Consider the following 21,335-nt stretch of genomic DNA (forward strand, 5'->3'; position numbering starts at 1 on the left):
GTCAAAATGCTTTTTAACTGTTTTTAAGGAAAAGTACATTTTATTAAAACAGTTTACGTAATTTAAACAAGTAAACTTGGGCAATAGTTGAATTCTACATCATAGTGATTAAAAACTTAGTAGTCCAATATCAAACTAATTTATCTCCAAAATCACCTACATATATATGGTTTGGGGTTATTACGAGATTCTATTTTTGGTTGTTGTATATTTTGGGTTTTTGTTTTTGTTTTGTTTTAGTATAAATGGAAAATGATAGGGGAAATACATATTGAATTTTATCAAACCCCAGATGTAAAAAGTAGTCTAAGAAACTCTGCTGATGCAGTTGCAGCTGGGTTCACTGAAGCCTAATTAAAATGCCAGTAACACACCATGCTACCCAGAAGTGCTGACTACCACTGGATAGAAACCATGTCCATTTCACTGTATAATATTAATAACTACAATAGGAAGAACATTATCATAAATGTTTTGACTGAAGCCCCTAAACTCTATTTAAAGGTTTTTAAATAAATCTATGGTTTTCCAGGCTATGGTAACCACAGAGAAGCCCAGCCTAATTACAGAAGAAATAAGAAGCCAGCAACAGAACATATGGCTTGCAAAACCGGACTCTTCAATCACTGTGACTCAAGTCTTCCCACTTGCTCTAGCAAGCCTCCAGAAGCCGAGACAGGGTGTCACATAAGGTTGCGATCCATGACCTCAAGGAGGTCAAACTCTAATGGGTTAATACATTAAAAATCTTGGGCTTAAATCTTAACATGTTTTCTGAATCATGAAAAACAGGCAGAGAAATTATGATAAATTAATTCCAGACAGAAAGACACAGTGACTGAATTGAAGAAAATGTAAAGAGATGTTATACATATATCCCTTCTCTGAAGTGCTATAGAAATTAGTTACTATAGAAATTAGTTAAGTAAATAGAGATGATGCCATAATTCAAAAAAGTATATAGCTCCCCAATTTCTGACATTGTCTTGGCAGCAATTAAGAGTTTATATTCTTCTTAATAATAATAGCTAGCAGTTAAATGGTGCTTATTTTATGCCACACAATGTTCTGAGCACTTTACATACATGTGAACATTATTAATCCAAGAAATACATCGGATTATTATCTCCACTTTACAGATGAAGAAATTTAAAGGGTAGTATTCTGCCCAATATTATTCAGATAATAGGTGATGGAGCCTAGATTTGAAACCCAGTTAATCTGGTTTTAGAGAGTGTTCTCAACTACTATGTTTGCCACTTTCTTATAAAATTATTAATTCAAAACAACATAATCATGGACTCTGTTCTCTAGTCAGTAAATGTGTTTCCCTAAAGAATTCAAGTAAATAATTTTGAACTAGCTATACATTTGTATCTGAGTAGACCAAATAATTAAATAGTGGATGGTGGGAGCCAGATTTCTTACTGTTAGATAGGGAGTTTCAGAGGAACAAGAAAAGTGGGTAGAATGAACACTGGAGCTGTGGATCCGAGACAACAGTGTAAACTCATATTTGGCTTAATATACGCATAGGTAAACACATAAATTACAGATAGGTATGTACTACCTAGCTGCTTACAGAGGCTAAAAGCACCGAGAGCTCAGGAATGATAAGCATACCTACCACTTAGATTTCAGTTTGTGAATATCATTTTTCAACAAAAATAACTCAGGATCTTTGGAAAAGTGGCTGATCTAGAGTTGGGATAAGGAAAATGTAAGATGTACATGATGATTCTGATAGTATCAGAAATGAAGAGTATTTGAAAACCAAAAGTATGGGGCACATCAAGGAACAAAGGAACCAATCTGAAAGAGCTCCCCATGGCCAAGCCTATAAAAATTTATGCAGCAAAGCTGGGTGTGGTGGCATATGCCTGTAACGCCAGCACTCAGAGGCAGAGGCAGGAAGATTGCCACAAGTTTGAGACCGGCCTGAGACACATCATGAGCTCAAGGTCAGCCTAAACTACATAGCAAGACCTTGCCCCGAAATAACAAAAACAAAAATTTATGCAGCAAAATAAAATAATGTCCTATGGGATTGTTACCAAAATATAAAATAAACACATATAAATCCATACTGACATAAGTAAATGGTTGAAAAATAAATGGGATAGAGACAGATCTTCCTTATGGAAGAATTCTAAATTAGGTATGAAGACACTTTTCCTTAAGTAATAGAACTATCCCTTTCCTCTTCTTTACTTAAAGAGTGTTAAATTTAGTGACTTGTTTCCAAAAATACCCAGGGAAATGTAAAAAATGATACCTTTACAGTAGTAAAACATACTTGTCACACGCTGTCTTAGTCAAATGATAAAGGTTAAAATCATGAAGATGACATCATATTATGAAAGAGAGACACTCCACCTCTTCAGTTTTCTTTGCAAAATCCCATACCTGTAGCCTAATCATAAGAAGACATCAGTAAAACCCAAATTGAGAATATTTTATAGGACACATGACCAGTAATCCTGAAAAATCTCCAGGTTTTGAAACACAAAGACTAGAAAGTTGTCATACGCCAGAGGACAATGGGAAGATTCAGTGACCAAGCATGTGACAACTGGGATTGTATCCTAAAGCAGAAAGAGAACATTAAGGAGAAAACTTCTAAACACTAAATATAATCTGAGGTTTGAATACCCGTAATGTATTACTGTGTTTTGACAATGTACCAGATCATAGATGTCACCATGACCGCACCTGGATGGTGGGGATACAGGAACTCTTCTGTGTTATCTTTGCAAGTTTGCCATAAAACCAAAACTTGCAATTTTTTTTTAAAGTTGACTTAAGAAATTGCTATATTCCAAAATGGTGATCTATGTAAACAAGTTAAAAAGAACTATATATCATGCCAAAGGGGGGGAGGGGAGTCCAGCGGTAAGAACACATCAATTTTTAATGTTATGACAGGACTGTTATTCTTGAACTCTTGATAAGGCACTTTGGAGGAGATGTGAACCCACTCAGAATTTCATCAAAAAATGCTTGTTAGGTGCATGCCATGTGCCAGCCACTGTCCTAAGCACTGTAGGTGCACTAATGAGTGAGCGAGTGTCCAAAGAATTTGCAATCTGATTTAAAAGAGAAAACCAAGCCAACACAAAACAAAGCAGCACGTGAGGTGTTGCCTAAGAAGTAATTTCAATATGGTAGTGTGTATTTGGGAGGAAGATTTGACTGAGCCAATGCTAGAACACCCTGAAGGACAGAAACAGTCCTCCTGGAAAGCTCATATTGCATGATCATCATAAGAAACTCGTGATAGTGATATTCAGCCACCATCTTCTAGAGCACAGAGTTCAATTCAAAAATACAATTCTACTCACACCACTCTTTCTGGCCACTGTTCAGAGTTTTTCATTGCTCTTAGAATCAAAATATAACTCCTTACCATATTTGATACTTTTATGTGTCAACTTTGCTAGGCTACCCTACCAAATTATTAATCAAACATTAATCTAGATGTTGCTGTGAAAACATTAGATAGATGTACTATACTTCCCACCTATAATCAGTGGGCTTCGTCTAAACAGTTGAAAGCCTTAACAGCAATATCAAGATGTGTGTGTGTGTGTGTGTGTGTGTGTGTGTGTGTGAGTGTGTGTGTGTGTGAGAGAGAGAGAGAGAGAGAGAGAGAAAGACATGCGGGGGATTGAACTCAGGACCTCACGTTTGCCAAGCAGGCACTTATGCCATTGAGCTAAACCCCTGGCAAAAAATCAAGATCTTTCAGAAAAGAAAAATTTTTTCTGAAAAAGGAATTTTACCACAAGCTTACGGCATTAACACTTGCCTCAGTTTCTAGCCTGCCTGCCAGCCTGTCCTACAGACTTTGGACTTTACAGTTACTTATTTACATAGCATCACACACACACACACACACACACACACACACACACACACACTGCTGTTCTGTTTCTTTAGAGGATCTGAAGGACAGCTCATGGTCTCCAGGGTTCATGCAGTCTGTTCTCACCCTCCTGACCTTTTCCACACCGCCGCCTCTAGGCCTCATCACTCTATTTTCCACGCACAAGGTCGTTCCTCATACCGTCCTTTGAATTCACACTGCCCTTTCATCCCACAGGCTGTCCTCTCCCTTCTTTTCCTAATTAACACCTACACGTCCTGGGTCTTAGCTCAATTGCTACTTCCTCCTGGAAACATTACCTGAACCCCCAGGTCAGCTCCACCTAGCACCATCCTTCAAAGATCCTCACTCCCCTCTCCACAGCTGGACAAGCTACAGCTTTTTTTTCCCAAATGGAAATTCCATGAAGGTAAGAGCTATGTCTAATTTGGTTCATTCTTTGGTCATTCTACACCTAGCATGATACTTGGGACTTTTTTTTAAAAAGCCTTTCAGTGAGTATTGTGTAATGAATCAACAAGATATGATAGAGCAGAAAACAGCCCTTCTCCACAGCCACAGCCTCTGAAGTTCTTGCCAGGTAGAATCCAGTGGCTGTCCCTCTGACGACTCATCAAGCTGAAACTCAAGGTCACATGAAAAGGGGAACTCAGGGAGGCAGTCAAAGCAGGCCGAGGGAGGGGGTTTTACTTGTCAGAGACAGAAATGTCTCTGCAGATGGGCGGGAGGCAGTCAGTGTGGCTATAGCCCCATGTTGACACTGACTTCTCCAAAAATACCACCTGCCTCTTAACTCAAATGGGGCTTTATGTCATGACATTTCCCACCTACTGCCAGGTGCCAAATGCTGAAACTCCCAGAGGCATCTTTTTTTAAAGTCCTGAATATCGATGCTGGGCTATTAAAGAAGGGAAAAAGAAAACCAAGACATGTTCTTCACCACATTTCTTTTTATAAAGGGAGAAGGACCAGCAACTCTAAAAACAAACAGCTAGTCTGCCTGAATTTTGATAACTATAAACAAGTGAGCATTATATTTCTTCTTTAGACTGTTTGTACCTAGAGTTACCTGCACTAAATGTACAGGGACAGTGTCCAACACACCAGGCAACTGTGTCAGTTTCCAAAAGCAGTAGCTAACGTAGAGTCCTCAATTGTCATAGGTGACAATTTTAAAACATATCTTGAAATTCTTTAACATTTTTCCCATTGCAAATTCTGGTCTCCTGTGGAATATCAGGAGCCAAATAACCTGTATCAGCAGTGCCTCTGAGAGACTGCCCCTGTCACTCAGAAACATCAATGAAGTTCTGTCTAGTGCACAGGGAGAGTCATGACCAGACTCCCCCATGCCACCAGGAGGTGACTCTCAGGGGGCTGCCCGCCATGAGGAAGACACACCACATAGACAGGCTACATGAAAGTGTTCAAGTGACAGTCTTCCTGTCCTCTCACCCAGGTGTCACATACATACATGAGTGACCATGTTCTCAGATGAGCACAGCCCTACCTGTGAGGCAACCCTGGCCTTTGAGGACAGTATTCTCAGAGGAGACTCAAAGAAGTCAATCTTACTTTGCCCTTTCTGAATTCCTGACCTAAAAACATACTAAAACAATTACTTGCTACACAACTGTGTTTGGAATAGCTTCTTCATATGTAATCAGAATATAGAAAAATGGGTGTTATTTCATAGGTGTCAAAACAAATGTCCAAATTTTCTCCAATGGTTTTTACCTAGGGCAAATCTCTCAAAGATAAACAAGCAAACAGATTAACAGATTAAATACAGCCTCACTATATAATGAAAATAATGGTTTCCAGGCAGCTCTACCTTCTGAATGAAAGAAAAAAGTTACAGTCATCTCTCAGAGACTAAAAGGGATTTGTTCCACAATTCAAGAATGCTTGAGTACATTATATAAAATAATGTAGTATTTGCACATAACCTATAGCCAATCTTCCCATATACTTTAAGTCATTGCCATATTATTTATAGTACTTAATACATGTAAATGTCATATATAGATATATATTACTATATTGTTTAAGAAATAATAAGGAAAAAATTTATGCAAGTTCAAAACAAATATAACTTTTAAAAGAATATTTCTGATCTGCAAGTAGTTAAATACATGCATAAAAACCCATGGATACAGAGAACCAGCTGTATGTTAGAAGAAAGGAGTGCTTGACCAGAGCTTGATGGATAAATAAAAGAATGACCCAAAAAGCTATTAAAATATAAAGATACACCAAAAGCCCTAAGATCGTTTTCCACAAAAAACAGCAATTTAACCTCTCATTCAAAAGAATTTCAGTCTTAGGAATCATTCAGACATATCTTTGTATCCTTATTCCATTATATTTAATGGTATTTAACTACAGCCAAGGAGCTGGGGATATAGCTCAGTGGTAGAGTACTTGCCTAGCATGCACAAAACCCTGGGTTCCATCCTCAGCTTCACAAAAATAAATAGAGTATATAAAAAGAAAACATGTGACTCACACAAAATTGAACTCGATAATAAGCATATTCAGAAACTTGAAATTATTTCTACAAACTAAAAGCAAAGCGAAAATGAGTGTCTGAACTAACTTACCCCAGGAGGTAGCTGAAAGATTGTACAAGGACCTCAGAGACTTTAGGAAGGATGTTGGACTCATGCTGAAGCTAATAGGAAGCTATTGAGTATTTTTAAAATAGTTTTGATGAAATGTGGTGTTTCAGAAGATTAATTTACTATCCCTTTATGTGACAGATTCAAGGGAGAATAAATACAAGGAACAATGTTAGCACTTGGGAAATGTTTGCAATACCATAGCAATAAAAGCGTTTAGATGTAGGCTACTCTGGTCATAATGGGAAGGAGAGATGGGCAGAGATGATTTGGAGGCATGACCAGGTAGACAGGCAGCAGGCTGGGTATCAAGAAAGTGGTGAAAGAGGGGTCAAAGACTGAACAACTTGAGCAGGTGGTCGACAGGATCAGCAAAAGCAGGAAAGGCAGTGTGCTTAGAGAAGAGAAAAAACGAGCTCGATGGTATCTAAGGAATTCAAGATAGTACTAGCTGTAAATGTAGGTAAAAAGAACCAGTGGGTTGTTGGAGACCTTGGGTTAAATTGTGCAAGAGAAGATAGTCCCAGAGAAGTGAATTTGGAAATTGGTACCCTCAAGGTGACACCTAAAGCCATGAATACATTCAGGTCTATGGTCTGTGTCATGTTAGATTCTATATATCAGATCTTTAACTTTTATGGTATTCTCGGGATAAAAAATTTTTTAAATATACTGCATGTTTTCATGCAGTGAACTACATAATTAGTTCTACCATGCCACAGTCACCTTGTTGATAACAAAATAATTAAGAAATAAAATAATCAAAAAATAAAATATAAATTATAGGAGTACCGATCTTCATTTTAGCTTTCAATATATTTTGGGCTATTCCTCCTACTCAATTCAACTGATAGGATTATCCCAGAAATTGTGAAACGCTTATGAATGCTTTTAAACAATATCTAGGTGGGCGACCCTACTGCTTTTTGTGTGAATAAAGTGTCAGAACAGCAAGAGTTTTTGTAGAGGCAAAAGGAACCAAAGAATGTGCAGCTGTAAGTATCAGCTGTGCATATCTAATTCTGGCCAAAATAACTCCCTAGCGTCCAGCTATAGAGAGAGAAAGAAAAAAGAAGTAGAAAAACACTAGCTCAGGCCAGGAAGCCGACACAGGCTGCTGAGGGAGGCTGACCACAGAACAGCATCACAGCTGGTACTGAAGAAGTCTTACTACCACCACAACATTTGGGTAACTTGCAATTGAAAAGTACACACCTGTCCTTGGCCAACCATCTGAAAGCACTCAGGGCACCAAAGTAGCACAGTGAAATACAGGGACATGAAAGAGGAATGAGACAGAGAGAAGAAGAGAGGGAAACGCGTAACAAATTCATGGGTTTCACTCAGAAAGAGACAGCAAGTTGAAAGTGTGGGATGGGGGTCTTCTGCAGTAAACTATGACTCAGCATGGGCCATGTAATTGCAGGAAAACAGTGTTTCCTGAAAAGAGTTTCTGTGAGTGAGCCTGTTTGAAATCATGACAGAGGCTGTCGATTACTTGAATTTCCCAGAAGTGACCTGAGTTGATCTCGGTCAGGAACAGCACTGCAACTATTACTATCAGACACTTTCAGAAAAGTTTGAAGTTTGCTTTTCCTGATCTCCGTCATATCCACCAATTCCATGTGCTGATTTTCCCCCTGTGTCCATCAGTTGCTTTTGTAGGGTTGTCTTCCTCTGCCTGTTTCTTAATACCGGAGTTCCTCTGGACTCTAAGTGCTCCTCTCAAACATTCTCCCTCGGTGGTCTCATCTCCTTGTTTGGCCTCAATGACATTCATGTGATGGTGACAGTCAAATACTCTGTCCGGGGAACCTGTCTGAGCTCAGGTGTTGATGGCAACTGCATGCCAGCCGTCCCCTCTTACGCTGCACTCATCCAACTTGTTGGAAACTGAACTTGTGACTTCTTCCGTGGAGATTCACACCTCTCCAATGTTTCACATCAGTGAACTCACTTCGTTCGTTTGTGTTCCCAAGTTGGCTACCAAAAAGCCCTCTTTTGAGTCCTCTTGAGTTAGTGTCCCAAACTCATCCACTGCTCTCCAATCCCATTTCCACTATCCCAGCCAAGGGCGTAGCCCTCTTTCATTACAATAGATTGCAGACTTGTCTTCCTGCGCCCTCTTCCTTACTTTATTTCCAAACTATTCTCAAGCACTCACTATAAATAAATCTTATCATCTTACTTCCTCTGCCTAAAACTCTTCTTTGGGTTACTATTTTTCCTAGGACATGGCTTTTAAAACCACTGCCTGGAATACTCTTAGTTCTTATGCCAACAATGACTGTTCAACCTCCAGGTCCAAGTTTAGACAATTCTTTCACTGACGAGCCTTCCCTACTCAGCCCAGTGTGGGTTAGCCAGCCTCCCACAGCGAACTGTCTAAGTATTCTATATTTCCCTTCACCCCAAAGGACTACACTCTGCCATTGATACTTATTTAAAGTCTTCATCTTCCATCACCAGACCTGGAATTCCAGGAAGGCAGAAAAGATGTCTATTTTAAGGGTTATTTTACCTCTGGAACCCAGCCCCATATTGTTATATGCTGAATAGATAAGTGATTATATGAGTGATCTCTGATCAACAGATCCACGTCAAATAACAAATCCTGAGAAAATAAAGAAAGATGTCCAGAGGTCCTTCATCTAAGATGATCCTGACAGCTGATGCATCTCCAGGAACAGTCATTTGCCTGAGAGATACTTAGCTGCAGCTCAATGCAAAGTTCTTCAAGCACCAAGTAATCTCTTCACTCCCAGTAAGAATCAACAATTAATGAATCTTTCCTTTGGTGTCTGGAACATGGCCTGGGAGCAAGAATACAAACTAGAAAAGTCTAGGTGGACTCAGTCTTCTCAGAATAGATTGTCTTGGACCACTCCCTCAATGTGTTCAAAACTTGAGCACATAAATATCAGGATCATCTGGAGGGCTTGTGAAATCTCAGATGTCTATGCTTCACCCTCATCATTTCTAGTTCTTTAGGTGTGGGCTGTGGCAGTGGAATTTGAATTTCTAATGATTTTCCAGATGCTGCTGCTTCTACTGCTGATACTGGCACCACAATCTTAAAAACTTCTGCCCAAACATTTGAGTCACCTGCCTTACTCATACAAACCTAAGAGCAGCAGACTCCCAATGCACTGGGGGAAAAGGGGCACCTCTTTGAAATCCTGGAGAGGAAGGGCTCCTTGCTGGACAAGGAGAGAAGAAACGTGTGACGATTAAAGAGCCTCTGCAAGACAAGAAATGTCTTTTAAAAAATCAGAAATCCAACTTTTTCTGTGTTGAGGTTAAAGATTACCAGAATCATCCATCAGAGCTGTCAAGCTTAGTAATACCTAAATTAAAACAACTCTGCAGGAAAAAGACATCAGGAGCCTTGTGGTGGAAGACTCTACCCAGCATTCATTCTTCTGAAACTATCTCCTCATCTTCACCAATTTTTAATTCTCAGTTCTTATGATTTGGGTGAGATAGACTTTATACCAGAAGCACAATGGAGGACCCAAAATTTAGATCCGTCCAATAAGCATGCTCCACACCCAGCCCACAATGATTGGTTCATAGGTCTAGAATCCACCCTCAATGACTATAAAACTGTTGGGACAGGGGCCCTCCCCTTCCTCTGGGGTCACCAAAACAGAAAGATGTAAATCTGGGGCTTCTGCTGGCTACTGGTGCCAAAGAGAAGAGTGTGTCAGAAAACAGCATGGATATTGAAGAAAACTCTGCCAAGAAATGAGAGCTTTATTCCTGACAATGTCTTCTGGATCCAGAAGAGCCAGAAGTTAGAAAACCCTAAACTTGAGTTCAGTTTTTTTCCACTTGCTGCTGAAAGTCTTGACTGACATAAAATAGAACTTCTTTCAACAAAGCATGCATTACTAGAGTCTAGGATGCCTGAGTAACCCACTGTTCTAGTGGTTTCTCTTCAGTGATGATGAACCTTGTAGAACTTCAGTGATAACACAAACGGCCTTCTGTGGCACATGTGCCATGGGTTCACCACCACTGCTCTGGCGCTCTGACCTACTGAGTTGACCAGTTCACCATTCCCTCTGGAGTTCTAGGGAGGTGTTTTTCCTAACCAGTCACTTTAGTGTAGCACATAGCGCTGTACCTCCCCAACCTCCTTCACTTGCTGTGTGAGCTCCCTAGATATACGTACTAGGCTCTTACAGCAGCAAGCATGAGGTCGGGAGTTCGATCCCTGGTACCGCAAAAAAAAAAAAAAAATCAAATAGAATAAAAATTTAAAGGGAAAGAATAGAGAGCAAAGTCCATAAGCAGTTAACACTAAATTAAAACAAGTAGCAACTCTCTCAAGTCAGGTAAAACCTCCACTCAACTCTAGAACACTTTTAACTAAATAATCCTTTCCAGCTCACATCTGAAGTCTTACCACTTTTGTTTTCATGAAAAAGCGTTCTGGGGGAAGGGCACAGAGAGCGACAGCTGAGATGGTGACTCCCACATAAGTCAGCTTCCTCTTCCCCAAATCAGTTTCCAGAAATTCTGCCACATCATGCGATGAGAACCCCCTGGCTTTTAAGGAAAGTTCCAGAAGTCTTGGGCAAAGACAACAGCAGCCCTCTTCGGTGGCTGTCAATGATAAATAGCTTCCTGCCAGAGTATTCCCAAACACTGAACTAGTGGGAAACAGAACCCAAATAGGGTTTGGAAGTGGTGCCCGACTCAGGTTTATCACTCACATCTTTGTGCTGTGGCTGCCTGATGAGTCTTTCAGACTTAAGAAACCAAGCTGTGGCCAGACTCCCCATCAGCAAGTGGAGCTGAGAATGGTCCATCTTCCTGACATCAAGGACCTGCCCTGGAAGAAAAACAGGAACAGCACAGATGGAGCAGCCTTTTCAAATCCTTGTGGATGTCATGAGATTAACAGCTCTCCTCTGAGTCTGCCTCAAAGACTTCCTTTACAATTGTTCATACACTAGCTCAAGGGATAGGCAGTGAGGCTCACTAAAACAAAAACACAACCTCAAACATCCAAAACAGCTGGTGGAAATTATGACTGTTTCAGCGGAGCTGACTTATCTAGCTGAGTCAAACAAGTGTGAGGGCTTCAAACAAGCACAAGATCAGAAACAAAATTAGGTGTTTATTGAGTGATGTCTCTCTGGATTTTTTTCTCTTTCGCTGGACATGAATCTCTTTAGCTTCATCTTGACAAGGAATCAAATGCTTTATGATAGAAAAACGGACATGTTGGGAAATTTATCGTAAAATGGTTTTTTTTCTAAATGGATAATTAATATATGTCACCTATAATCCCATCACTATTATTTTCTTTTTGTGCTTTAACTTTATTTTCACAAACACACTACTTGAAGTATATAAGCTCTAGATAAGTAGGTAGATATCTCCTTTAAAATGATTTTTATTCTCATTTAACGCTTCTTTGTTGATCATTTTCCCATGTCATTTATATATTCTTCATAACATCTTTTCTACATAATATTTTACCACACAAACATCATAAACTTTTTAGCTAACTGAAATTGTAAATGTTTAGAACAATCAACAATGCTAAGAAAAAGATTCTTGAAGATAAGCCCTTGCACATGTACAGTGCATAGGAAATTTACTTTCTGTTTTGGGGCACTGAAACTCAGGACCTAAAATGGGTAGAGCTAGTGTTGAAGAAGTCTAGCCTCTTTATCCCTGAGAGTGTCTCATGATGTCTTCTTTTACAGATTTTCAACCCTGTTAGATATCCTTAAAACTACAAGCCCTCCGTGGTTACACGAGTCTTATTTTCAGCCACCTTCATGGTTTCCTAAGTTAGCTATGCAGAAACAATAAAATTACATTTTAAAAGTATAACAAGAAAGAAAAATACACAGGAAAGATTACTAGACTTGTAAGCAATATAAAAATAAAGAGTATATTAAGGTAATACTGGACGATGAAACTGGTTACTTAAAACTTTATCTTCCAAAAAACTCTCAAACTCAGACAATTTGTAATTTACATTTACAGGAAACTGATTACAATGGCTTCATTTTTTCCTACTGTTTAATTTTTAAAAAATAAAATGAAATATTTCTAAGAAGACTCTCAACGGTGTTGTCCTCTCTTGTTCTAGACTTACTGCTCTCATTGAACTGCTCCTCAACTGGCAGGAGGCGTTCAGTCAGTAGAAGCTGGAGGGTGAATCATCCCCCAAATCATTCCAGAATATGGATTGTGCAGAGGCTTGCCTCCCGCCAAAGGCTCAACAAACGCTGGTAAAATTTAGGAAAATCATTATCATGCAAGCCTGCAATAGATTCAGAGAGTGTCTTTTAGTAGTCGGTGCACTCTGTGACCTCTGAAAACAGTGTAAGCAACTCCATGCTGGCTCACAGCCCCTGCCAGTTTCCCTTAAAAGTCTCATTCTCTTCATCACCACTGAGTGAATTAAAAACATTTGGTCAAGCTCCACTAATCGACAGCTGCTTGCAATTAGAGGAAGCATTTAAAGACATTCGCGTACTACCTTCCCAACTGCCTAACCATTCAGCATGAGCAATACACCGTGACAGTGTGCCAGAATGTTTAACTTATCTCCATCTCTCGCGGTTTCTATACCTTCCTTATTTTCTGCAGTCTTCCCACACACTGTCTGACTCTTCCAGTTCCTCTTGTAAATCAGGGGAAGACAGAGAGTGGATTAGTTGAAACCAGGGCGAGCCACTTTGTGCTAAGATGGAAAATTCTACTACTCAGTCAAATATTGGAGGGCAAAATACTCTTGATGTTTCTCAAAGAGAAGAGAAAAGATGCTTCTTTTTTCTTCTCTTCTTTCTTTTTTGTTTTTGCCTTTTGTTTTTTAACAAATGGGAAACTTCTCCACTATTTTTCTCTTTTAGGATGATGAGGCAAAGCAAAAGTTACTGGACTTTTGTAAACTATTTCCAATTTTTATAATTTATAAACAAGCATTTTAGACCAGAGAGGAAAAAGTACAAATCACTTGCTTTAATGGTTTCCTTTAAAATGAAGACATGGAATATGAAGAGTCTAATCATTTATACAAAACCTGGACAAAAGCTGGATTCAACCCTCCTAACTCACAGTCCAGGTCACCTGAGATTCACGCCTTCACCACAGAAAAAAATCCTCCCATCTTTATGGGTGCACCGCTGCCAGACCCAATAGAGAGAAGCGCATTCCACCACGTCTCTCCTTCCTACCAAGAAACATACAGACCTCTGCACACGTCCACCGTCACACTAAAAGTACAAAATGGGAGGGGAGGTTGTATGTCCTCTCTTTTGCAATTAATTTTCTCAGTATCCCACATTCTCCTCTCTAGGCAAACACCATTATCTTAAGAACCTAACCATCTGCAATGACTGTCTCCACCCGCCCCTTTTCTGTTACCCTTCTCCTACACTCTGCCTACAGGAAACAGGCAGAGAGTGACAGACATCAGTGAAACAAGGTAGACATGCCTTCCCAGAGTTCAAGTAGAAAGAGAACTGAGACCAAGAGCAACTCCCACACCCCAGACCTCCAGCCCCAGCTGGTCTGTCCCCTCTGCCACTCTCTCTGAGATTCGCGCCTCCTCCCAGACACCCCACAACCACCAGTCTCTATTCCAGTCTTTTAGCCAATCATGGGGTGTCCTCAGTATCTGAGGGCACCCTTGTGCTCACTTGGGCAACACAGATATAAAACTGGATGTGAGAGCACTCGGAATGCATTGTTCATTTTCTTCTTAAACTTGTATTTATATACTCGGCACAGAGTACATGCAGCTTCAAAGGCTTGTTGGTATATGTTTCTCTGAAATTCTATATGATTATACTTGATATATATACATGTGTCCCTACTGTGTATGTCCCTACTATAGTTATTTGTTTATTTATTTATTTATTATTTTTAGAGAGGAGAGAAATTTTTAATATTCCTCTGGTCATTATGTTCTGAAACTAAAAATATTATTCTGGTTGGAGTTACACTACACTTATTACAAGTATATAACTGATCAACATAACAAACATATATTGAATCTTATAATCATTAAATATGTACTATATTATATTAGAAATGATCAATAATATTTTACTCTAATTAATGTGTCTATTATTTGGTATTACTTAAATTGTCAGAGTTTTATAGTCTTTCCTAAATTTTATTTTTCTGGAAGTAAGCAGTAAGAAAATATTTGTTTTATTTGCCTAAGTAAGTATGGGAAACAATGGCCTTTTGTTAAAACAATGACACTAAATTTTAGGATCTCTATCCTGGTTACACACTGAAATCATAAAAAGATCCACCACAAAAATTATTTTCTGCCCAGTGTTGTGGTGCACACCTATAATCCCACTACTCAGGATTGCAAGTTCAAGGCCAGCCTGGGCAACTTAGCAAGGCCAGCAAGACCTGGTCTCAAAGGTTTTTTTAATTTATCAACTGAAACATAAAATTGTACATAGTAATGGAGTAAAATTTTATTTTAAAGTCCTATCTGCTTAGAGTTACAGTACACAGAGAAACAAAATCATCAACAAACCTTTGAAGCTGCTTGTACTCTGTGCTGAGTGTATAGAAATAAGAGTTTAAGGAGAAAATAAATAAAGCTCTCAGGGTGCCCTCAGATATAATTTGATTGCATGTGCTGCCCAAGTGAGCACAAAGGTACCCTTTATGCTTTCAGTTTTATAGAAAGCTAAGGACTGGAGACTGATTACACAACATGAAGTGGGTATTATTATTATTATTATTATTATTATTATGTGGTTAGAGTCATTCATTTTTTGAGACTTTGAGTTATTCCTTGTTCTGCCCAAGCAACTTTACATCCTAGGACAAGACACCCCAGTGAAACTTGCTAGGGATTAAGTATGCCTTTCATTCCCAAAGAGCTAGGATAGGTAAGTGACACTCTCCTAGTACTGCTCCTTGGGAAGACTCTTTGGAAGAATACATAAGGGAAGTGACTCTTAAAATTACATATGGCTGCATATCCTTCAGAAAGCCTGTACGTACCCCAGGAAGATGTGCATGGCAATTCAGTTACAACCAGACGAGAGATTCTGCAGAACACGATCTGGTCCCAGCCTACTTTCAAATCTCTTTTCAGACCCTGGTATCCTGTATATTTTCAGTTCCTCTGAGCATACTGTTGCCACTCTGGGTCAATGCTGTTCCCAATGCTTAAATGTCACCCTGTTAGCCATACCTTCCCTGGTCACCTAGTATAAAATAGGTCTCGTAGTTATTCCCTTTGCTATGTAACAAGTATCCCAATTTGTCATCATACATGAACATGCACCAGACCAGTGTCTAACATGATCCCCTACCATCATCTTAACCCTTACTTGTGAACTTGCTAGAAATGCAAATTGCCAAAACCTCACCCCAGACCTGCGAAGGAGAAACTTTGAAGGTAAAACCTGGAAACCTGATTTTTGTTAAGATTTTGGGTGTTTCTGATACCACTAAAGTTTTAGAATTACCACAGTGGATCATAATTTCTATGAGGACAGAGACTATTTCAGGTGATACACACTTTGCTAAGTGGCCAGAACATAAGAGATGCTCCTCAACTGTACATGGTTGAATAAACCCAAACAAGACACATGTATTTCCCATAGTAAAAAAAAATCTACATAGTGACCTATTATATATAGGGAAGTATATACAGTGTAACAAAAGTTTCATAAGGGGTACCTTTAATATACACCATGTGCCACAAACATTCTCCATCCTATTCCTTTGGTTCCGTTTCTTTTTCTATTTTCTTCTTTGGTGCTGATAAGAGGACTACTATATTTATTTCACACTCCACTAGTGGATACATGCACAATTTGAAAACTCCCAGTTATTAAAGCTGTTCTAAAGAAATTTATGTGCAGGCCCTTGTTATTCTTTTAATCTGGAATTCTTTCTTCCTGTTATTTCCTCTTATCCAAATCTAGTTCATTAAGACCCATCTCACCCAGTGGATCCCTCAGATATGACCATCGTTCCCTCTTCTGCATTCCAAGGCACCTTTTTTGCTTAGTTTATGACTTTCATTTTCTCCTTTCATTGTTTGTTTGTCTGTTTGGTTCACACTATGGGTCTCACTACGTAGTTCACACTATGGGTCTCACTACGTAGTTCACACTATGGGTCTCACTACATAGTTCAAGCTGGCCTTGAATTCAGTATACAGTCCAGGCTGGCCTCAAAATCACCCTCTAAGTACAGCTATGTGCCCCCATGCCCAACTATATTTTCCTTTCAGTATAGTGTTTGTGCAATATAATTTTCCTTATGAAAGTTAATCTTAACAGAATCCATATCTGATTGATCTTTATAGTTTTAACAGTATTCAGTGTATAACTTTAAACAATGTTTCCTAAATAAATGAGACTTTTAAGGAAGGAGCTGCTCCTTTCAATTATGTTCTTTGAAGAAATACTTTAAAGGGAAGTGGGATTTCAGTGGGTGGCTATGAAGGGCAGGGCATGTGAGAAAGAGAGACTCATATGGGCAAAGTGCCCAAGAAAGAGAGTACGGGGCATATTGAAGCAATGTTACATGTGTGGTAGGAAAAGAAAGTAAGACTGGGTGACACGGCATGTTAAATTCTTGGGCTTTATTCTTCAAGAAAAGAGTGAATGTTGGAGGTCTAAGGAGAAAGGATAACAATACAGATGGCTTTCTGGCTTAAAAAGGTTATCTTTAGGGCTGGGGATATGACTCACTGGTAGAGTGCTTGCCAAGTATAAATAAGGGCCTGGGTTTAATCTGCAGCATTGCAAAAAAGACTGTATCTTCAGTGACGAGCTGTAAGCACCTGCCTTGCAAGCAGGCGGTCATGAGTTCGATTCCCGGTACCAATAAAAAAAAAGTGTAAAAAAAAAAGAGAGAGAGAGTGGGGTAGCTATGAAAAGTGCATCACTCAGCTCTCCTGTGGGGAGCATACTGAATGACCACCACATCTACTACCTGTAGGAACCACAGCTGTGTGTGTACAGAGGACTCATTTTCCCAACTTCCACCATCAAGGGATGGCAGCGCTAGTGTCAGTCCTTTCCTAGGAGACACAGAACTCCTCCAGCTTCAGCTCAAAGACCCCACTTCAATTCACCTGCAGACTGATCGAATTGCATGAACATCTCAGATGCCTATGAAATCTTCTTTCTTTTCCAGAATCAGAACTGCATTGCAGATCCAACTACTGCTACATTTGCTGACTACTCCTGCTTCCTTATCTTCATCCTGCATGGACATTTCCCCCCATGCACCCCTTGTACCTCTAATCCTGGCCTGGCATCAGCTTCTCTGGAAACCTGAACCAACTGCAGCAAGGCAGATAAGATCAGGGAAGAGGTTAAGATGGACATAGCTGATTAAAATACACATATCGTTCCTCAAACAGTTAAAACTAAAATTACCATAGCATTCAATAATTCCACTTCTAGGGAAGTACCTGTAAGCACTGAAGGCAAGGACTCAAACAGATATTTGTACATCCATTGTACACAATAATGTCAGTCACAATTGCCAAGAGGTGGACACAACCCAAGTGTCCATCAGCAGATGGAAAGATGAACAAAATATGGCATATACAGACTATGGAACATAGTTCAATCTCCACAAGCATAGAAATTCCAGGGCCAGAGTTCCACTCTGTAGAACAGCCCTTACCTGCATGTACAACGCCCTTGGTTCAATCGCCACCACAAGAAGGGAAAAAAAGGAAAGAAATTGTGACTCATGTTATAACATGGGTGAATCTTGAGAACATTGTGCTTAGTGAAATAAGTGACTCATAAAAAGACAAATGTTGTATGATTCCGCTTATAGGAAGGAACCAGAGAGGTAAAATTCATGGAGACTGACAGAACAGTGATTGCCAAGGGCTGGACAGAGAATGTAATGCTAAGTTAGTCAGTGGGTACAGAGTTGCAAGTTTGCAAAATGAAAATGAGATCCATTGTAGTACCACGTAAATTATACATAACACTACTGAAATGTAAACTTAAAATGGTTGATAGTAGGTTGTATGTTATGTGCACAGCATTATCACAACCTTAACATACACCTGAAAACGTATTTATGTGTGTGAATGTATACATACAATGTTGACTACAGAGACACAAAACCTTGCTGAAATGCTCTAAGTTGGAAGACGGAAATGTTCACCTAAAAAGCCACTCTGTAGGAAAGGCTGCAGCTCTTTTATCAAACTGCATTTCTTCATAGGCGTTAATCCAACCAACATCAGAAAACATCAGACCATCTTCCACAAAGCATGAGATGACGCGCTGAACGAGCAGAACACTTTCACCATGTCACATGCTGCCAGAGAAGTTGGGGCGACAAAATACGAGCAGATGTCAACACTTTCACCTTCCACTTTCTCAATATTGCTGATCAGGCCAAGTTTCATTTCACTTATGGGGCCACTTTCCATGGTGGGGGAGAAGGCTTGAGGGACAGCGGAAGACAGTGTTAGGATCCAAGTTTCATATCTCCTAAAGCAGGCTGATGTTGCTTACTACTGGGTTTCAAGAGAAAAGTTTCCCTACATCTCCAATAGGTACTCGGATGTACACAAAGGTTTGGGAAATATTTTCTGGAAATGACCAGATGGCAAATATCTTAGACTTTACAGGCCATACATCCTCTGTTGCAATTTCTTAACTTTGCTGTTGTAATTCAAAATCAACCATTGTGAATACAAGTGAATGCGCATGACCGTGTTCCAATAAAATTTTATTTGTAAAACTAATAATGAGTAAAATTTGGCCCAAGGACCTTAGCTTGCCAATTCTTGATATAGATAACTCTTGATGTAGATCACCAGGCATTCTTTCAAACAGCACTGTCTTTCTGGGTGTAGGGAAGCACACCTGTAATCCTGGCATTCAGGAGGCCAAAGCAGGAGGACTGCCATGAGTTCAAGACCAGCATAGGCTACCTGCGTGGGTTCAGGCCTACACAACATAGCAAAACCCTGGCTGAAAAACAAAGAAGCAAAAAACACTCTCTTCCAGTTTGGGTGTGAATGTACCCGATCTGCTTTCTGATCTTTTAGCTACTTACTGCTAAAAGTACACAATAAAAATTACCTGAAAATGGGTGCACTTTGAGTTCATAATGTTACATGAAATGAATCAGACACAATAGGTTAAATATCACATGATTTCTCTTACATGAAAAACCCAAGGAATAAAAAATTTAAAGAGCAAAACTAAAGAAAGATGATAGGTAAGAGAGAGGTAGAGATGGGAAGAGGATCTGGAGTCAGGGGAGGAGGGAAGTGAGGCAAAGACAAAGGGGAGTAAGAAGGATCAAGATGCAATATGTACACATACCAGTACCCCAGGATGAATATATTTATTATATATTACAAATATATACCAATAATTTTTTTAAAACAAAATTATCGGCCATATGAAGCACCATTATTTTTGTCCTTTGATGCAGGGTTTCATTATACAGTTCAGGCAAGACTTGAACCCACTTTGTAACCCAGGATATCCTTGAACTCACAGGAATCCTCCTGCCTCAGCCTCTTAAATGCTGGGATCACAGGTGTGCACCACCAGGCCTGGACAAAGCACTGTCTTTAACAGGAGAAATGACCATGAAACTAGTCTTTGTCTAAAGGGAGGAAACCAAAATAGGAAGGTGACTATTCAATAGTTTTTTGAAATTATTTTTTTACCTACTAGATCAACAGTGCTCAAAGAGTGGAACTGGTTAGAAATAGAAGTTCTCGGGCCTGGCCTCGGGATCAGAAAACGTGGAAGGGAGACCCAGTAATCGGTGGGCTCACAGGTCCTCCAAGTGAATGTGAGGAGTCAAGCGAGATTCCTCGCTGAGCTGTACTAGGTCTGAAGCTGCTTGCACCGCACATTTTCCAGCAGCAAAGTAGGAATCCTGAAGCCTTGTTCTTTTCCTTTTGCCCTATAGTCACAAAGCCCAGCTGGGCTGGTAGATCTTACTTAAGGTTATTGGCCTAATTTACACCTCTTAGTAATTAAATTATTTGCTGTTGTTGTTGTTGTTGTTGTTGGTGGTGGTGGTGGTATCGCTGTTTTAATTTGAATTATCTGAATTTTGAGTAAAAAGAAACAATAGTAGCTCTAAGTGTTAGGTCTGAGAGAAGGGAGAGGAGGAGAAGGGAGAGAGGGAGAGAGAGAGGTGGAGGTCCGAGGAGGAAGAAGTCCGTGGGAGGAATGGAGTGGACGGCCGTGAAAGTAGTGGGCAGCGGTGGCTTTATGCCGGGAATGCGGGGAGGGGCCCCCCCCCGCCCCCCCCCCCCCCCCCCCCCGCCGCCGCCCGGGCGCAGCCTTTCCACTGTACCCGGGGCCGTGGTTAACACGGGGAGAGGAGACTGGCGCGCTGGCTGCTGGAATCTGGCGATCTCTCTCTCTCTGGCGATCTCTCTCTCTCTCTCTCTGACACGTGGCGTGGGGGAATATATAAATGGCCTAAGCTTAGGGCAGTGCCCTAAGGCCATTAGAGATGTACCGGTATCTCATTGGCGCACAGGTTTAGCGCCAGAAAGCAGGTTCCTAGGGAGGGGTATAGGGTTACAGTCAAGTTTATAGGGGGCAGGGGGAGGCAGGAGTTTCTAACTTAGCTGCAGCCTTTCCTGGTTACAGTGTTTGGTCTGGGCCAGCAACTCTTTCACTAAGTAAACTGTACTTTCATGAAGATTTTCCTCAGCTTAACCTGTGGAATGACCAATAGAATCTTTAAGATTGTTGAGATATGGAACTTCTTAAATTCCAACAGGGCCAGTGCCAGAGGCAGATAGTTATATGTCCAGGGTGTAAAATTAGGCATTACTCAAACCCTACCCA

General features: G+C 40.1%; 1 long non-coding RNA gene across 3 annotated transcripts in view; it reads right to left on the minus strand.

Moving 5' to 3' along the window:
• Positions 1–12,859, minus strand: part of LOC134477060 (uncharacterized) — a 262,057-nt gene extending 249,198 nt beyond the window's left edge. For all 3 annotated transcript variants that reach the window (XR_010048970.1, XR_010048972.1, XR_010048971.1), the window contains exons 1-2: positions 12,629–12,859; positions 11,229–11,347 (exon numbers count right to left, since the gene is read on the minus strand). This is a non-coding gene — a long non-coding RNA (uncharacterized LOC134477060). The remainder of the gene's footprint in view (positions 1–11,228; positions 11,348–12,628) is intronic.
• Between the last annotated feature and the right edge of the window lie 8,476 nt (positions 12,860–21,335).

Source organism: Cavia porcellus, unplaced genomic scaffold (assembly GCF_034190915.1).
Source record: "Cavia porcellus strain 051 isolate PalLab524CR breed Dunkin Hartley unplaced genomic scaffold, mCavPor4.1 scaffold_7, whole genome shotgun sequence".
In the NCBI taxonomy this organism is placed as follows: Eukaryota; Metazoa; Chordata; class Mammalia; order Rodentia; family Caviidae; genus Cavia; species Cavia porcellus.